The sequence below is a fragment of the Gossypium arboreum genome, chromosome 13 (genome assembly GCF_025698485.1).
Source record: "Gossypium arboreum isolate Shixiya-1 chromosome 13, ASM2569848v2, whole genome shotgun sequence".
In the NCBI taxonomy this organism is placed as follows: Eukaryota; Viridiplantae; Streptophyta; class Magnoliopsida; order Malvales; family Malvaceae; genus Gossypium; species Gossypium arboreum.
This window is the reverse complement of record NC_069082.1, coordinates 23,194,277-23,199,457: the sequence shown is the minus strand read 5'-3', so window position 1 is coordinate 23,199,457 and position 5,181 is coordinate 23,194,277. Positions and strand designations below refer to the sequence as shown.

Genomic DNA, 5,181 nt, shown 5'->3' with positions numbered 1-5,181 from the left:
ATCTAAGGGTTCGCATGGTGCATTCTTGAGAAGAGTTTGATTTGAAATCATGAGATCTTGTTGACTTGTGTTTAAGTTGTAATCGGCCATGGGCTATGGGTGTTTGCTAATCCGGTTTTGTTGCATAGGTGTTAAATACCCTGTATTGGGAATTTGATGAATAAGTAGCAATAAATTAAGATGAGATTGAGTAAATTTTAGCTTAGTTGTGTTAAGTATTCGCAATAATCATAATAATGTATATGAATGCCGTATGTTTGTGTTTGATGGAGAGGTGAATTGTTTGATTTAGCTCCAGAGCAAAGGGGGACTAAATCGGACAAAGGAAAGGAGAAAGCAAACGAGTAGCCGAATTGGAACCGTTCTACCCTACATAATGTAAGTCATTAAGCATATATTTGGTGTTGATGTAAATGACCATAATATATACGCAATTGTGTTTAAATGAGTTGATGTGTAAATGAAAATGTATGTGTATGGAATGATGCCATTGTTGAATGTATAAAGGCAGCAAAATGCATAAGGTATTGGTCTCGGCACTAAGTGTGCGGGTATAAATGGACACGGTGACAAGATTGGCACTAAGTGTGCGGGTTTAAAATTGTACAGCACTAAGTGTGCGAGTTTGATTATATAGCACTAAGTGTGCGAGCTGAAAATTATATAGCACTAAGTGTGCGAGCTGAAAATATATAGCACTAAGTGTGCGGATTCACTATATGCTCTTGCATTACAATTGGCACTGAGTGTGCGACATTATCGAGTTAATCCCGGACAGCGGATCGGGTAAGTACCTTGAGCTCATGACGAATAGGCAATACGTTCATGCTCGGGGTTGAGCTTGGTAAGCTTTAAATCTATGTGATAATTGCAATTGTATGATTGTGGTGTGAATGAGTTGGTGTGTAAAAATGCCTCAAATATCTTATTGTATAGAATATGAAATGTGGATGTATGACTTGGTATGAGATTGAACCGAAAGGTCCGAGGAATATGGTATACTTTCGATATGGATGAAGTACCTAGCCTCGTTTATTGTTTGATGTTGTGAAAATTTTATTAATGGATGGTTGATGAATGCTTATGACTTACTGAGTTATAAACTCACTCGGTGTTTTCTTGTCACCCATTTTAGGTCTCTTGGACTCGTATTGTTATGCGTGCTCGGAACCGTCGTTGAAGTCATCACACCGGCTGGAAATCTTTTGGTATTGTCTTCGTAGTTGAACTAGGAGAACATTTGGCATGTATAGGCTATTATGTTTTGTTGAATTGTGGGTTGTAAACTTTAAGCCATGTGAAAATGGCCTATGTGGTCGTTGAGTGGGATGCTAGAACCTATAGCCACGAGTCTTAGAAACTTTAATTTTGATAAGGTGGCCATAATTTGTGTCATGTATGATGGATGATTAGTAAGGCCAAGGAAAGATTCATGAAATTGGCATAGTCTACTGCAGTAACTGTTGCGGACAGCAGCAGTGATATGAGATTGAAAAATCACTAAAAATAGTAGAAGTAGAATTAAATAGTGAATAAATTATGAAATTGAACCTTGATGAATCTATTTTCATATGGACGAAACGAAACGACCATATGAGCAGTATACTGAGAGATATTAAAGTTCTCGTGAAATAGGGCCAGAACAGTTTCTGGATTCCCTGTCTCGACTTTGAAAATTTACCATAAATTATCCAGAAGGAATTAGAAGTCGTGCCTTATATGTGCAGATTCCCCTTTGAGTCTAGTTTCATTAGAAACAAACTACATGAGCATTGAAGCCCTGTACAAGAATATATCCAGGTCGTAATGCGCGAAGGTCAGTGTAGTCGACCCCTGTAACATGGGCGACTTTAACTAATAAACTGTACCAATTGGCCTGACCAAAAATTCTAGAAATAAATCCAGGGATGGATATATGAGTCTAGTTTCAGTGAAAATTTGCGGAACTGATTTTCGAGTTCTGGAACTCGAGATATGATTTCTAAGGTGACAGTGACGCAGTTAGCTAGCCTGCCTGGAACAGAAATCAATTATTTCAAAGAGAGAAATAAGGGAAGTAAGCCCGGTAACACCACGTGGTCAAATCCGGTGACGGTCACGGGTTTGGGGTGTTACAATCCCAACTCTTATTTTCATACACAAACAACGGCTTAGTTAAGGCCGATAGCTCGTTTATCATTGGAGCGAATATTCAACGCACTTACTCATAGTGTGCAAAGCACACACAAAACATACCTTGTTGGGAATTTCACAAGTGCATTAACTGAAAATTTTCCAGCAGCTTATAAATTTCGAATCACATACCTTTGGAGTTTATCCGGATATAGCTACTCGTTCAAAACAGCTTCGGGACATAGCCCGGTTATGGTAACCCGCACAAATGCCTTCGGGACTTAACCCGGATATCACAACTCGCACAATTGCCTTCGGGCTTAGCCCGGATATCATAGCTCGCACAATTTCCTTCGGGCTTAGCCCGGATATCATAGCTCGCACAATTGCCTTCGGGCTTAGCCCGGATATCACAATTCGCACAATTGCCTTCGGGCTTAGCCCGGATATCACTCGAACATTCATGCACATCTTTGTTTCATTTTCACAACAAAACTTTTATGCACAATTCACTTAACAAAAATATCATTTCGGCTCAATGGCCATATACAAGGGCAGAATTTCGATTGCTTATTACTTCATTCAACCGAATCAAAATCTAAGTTTCGATACTCGAAAACTTACCTCGGATGTTGTCGAACGATTCCGATGGCTATTCGACTACTTTTTCCTTCCCTTTATCGGATTTGGTCCCCCTTTGCTCTTGAGCTTAATTTAACAAATAATTTGATTCAATCATTTGAGTATCGAAAAGAAGAACTCAAGGCACTTAGCCCACATATATTCACTAGACATTAAAGTCACATAAGTACGGAATTCATGAATCGACTTAACACACAAAGCCTTCAACATGCTTACTCATGGCCGAACAACACAACCTCTTAGGCACTCATTCATGGCCGATTATGCATGTTGATGTTGAGGCCAATTACATGTTTAACACCACACATGAATGGCACACATTTTACTAGCTAATGCTTTACATATTGTAGCTCAATACTTATAATATAGCATCAAGCACTCATATGGCCGATTATACTTAGTCATACTTGCACCAAATCAACAATAAATTCCAAGATTTTCACATCATATGTATACTAGGCGAATGTACTTGCAATTTCACAACCATTCTTCAACATTTTCTTCTTTAAGCAAACATATTTATCACTTACTTCATAACCAAAACATCATGTGCAAACATATACACATATAGGTGCATGGTCAATCTCAAGGTGTTCATAACCATCTAAAACACAAATTTTTACCATTCAAGTAACAAGCATAAATCATGCTCATGAATGCACCATGGCGAATACATCACAACCATACCCTTTCAACTTCGGTCATGGTTAAACAAAGATTTCAATGCCCTACTCAAGAATACTAAAAGAAATTTCAAGAGTAGTCAATCCATCATTACATGCATCATCAACAAGCTTCACATTTAGCATGCAATGGCTTTAACACAATATCAACCTTGGCCAAATACCATTTTCATGGCATAACAAGGATTTGAACCATGGCTAACATGCACATCAAGTTAGCAACCAAAACAAGCATGAACTTCATGACACAACCTCAAACATACCTTAATCTTGATACAAGTATAGCCAAATCTCCTTCTTGTTCTCTTCCAAACCAAGCATGAAGCAAAACTCCTATCTCCTCCCTTAGTATTTTCGGCCAAAAAGGAAAGAACAAGGATGAACAATTTTTTTCTTGTTCTTCTTTCACTTGCACGGCAATGGGGGGGGGGAATGCCACACTCACACACATTTTTTTATTTCTCATCCAACATCATTAATTTTTTTATCATTTAATACATCATGCATTAACAAAACATGTTTCAACATGTTTTCTTTGCCCATAAACCATGTCATGGCCGGCCACTATGCCATCTTTGGGAATTTGACATGCAAATCCCTTAATTTTGCATGCATTTTCAACTAGTCATCATACATTTCCCCATCATACTTTCAAAGTTTACTACTAGGTCCTTTCTAGTGAAATTCACCTTTATAACACTAAATCGAACCATCAAAAATGTCACACATGAATACACACATATTATAGGCATCAAAATAAATTTTTAAATTATTTTTACGCCTCGATTTTGTGGCCCCGAAACCACATTCCGACTAGGGTCAATTTTGGGCTGTCACAGGTTGAACTCATTACCACGAGGGTCAATTACTACTTGGGAACAAATGACTGAGAAATTTTTACTAAAATATTTTTCGCCGGCTAAAACGGGTAAATTACGTAATGATATCTCTTCTTTTTGTAGATGGATTTAGAAACACTTTACGATGCATGGGAGAGATACAAGGACTTACTGAGAAGGTGCCCTCACCATGGATTACCACTTTGGCTGCAAGTACAAACACTCTACAATGGTCTGAATCCTCGACCAAGAATGGTTGACGCAATTGCCGGCGTAACCATCAACAAAGAAAGCACCAAGAGGCTTATGAATTCATTGAAGAGATGTCACTGAATAACTATCAGTGGCAAGTCATGAGGAATAAGCCAACGAAAACAAATGGCGCTTTTAACGTCGACTCGCCATTATGTCACAAATCGGTAGAACTTCTCAATAGAAAGATTGATAGTTTACTTGGTTCTACACAGGTACATCCAGTAATGAGGTGTGACTCAAGTGGAGGAGGTGTGCATACAGAATATCAATCCTTCAATCCCACAATCGAAGAGGAACAAGTCAACTTTATGGGTAACAATACCTTTAGATCTCAAAATAACCCATACAGTAATACTTATAATGCAGGTTGGAGGAACCACCCAAATTTTTCATGGGGCAGTCTAGGAAATCAAAGACCACAACATTTTTTGAGTTTTCAACAGCCACCTTATCAATAAGAGAAGAAACCAAACCTTGAGGAGATGCTCTCAAAATTCATATCAATGTCAGAAACCTATTTCCAAAATACCAAGACAGCACTTAAGAATCAACAAGCATCGATCCAGGGGCTCGAAACTTAGATAGGCCAGCTTTCTAAACTAATCTTTGAACGACCACAAGGTAGCTTGCCAAGTAACACTGAACCCAAC

The 5,181-nt window shown here is 38.4% G+C and overlaps 1 non-coding gene across 1 annotated transcript; it reads right to left on the bottom strand.

Annotated features, from left to right (window-relative positions):
* Positions 1–4,368: 4,368 nt before the first annotated feature.
* On the bottom strand, positions 4,369–4,473 carry LOC128287735 (small nucleolar RNA R71). Its single transcript, XR_008278435.1, has one exon. It is a non-coding gene; the product is annotated as a small nucleolar RNA R71 (small nucleolar RNA).
* Between the last annotated feature and the right edge of the window lie 708 nt (positions 4,474–5,181).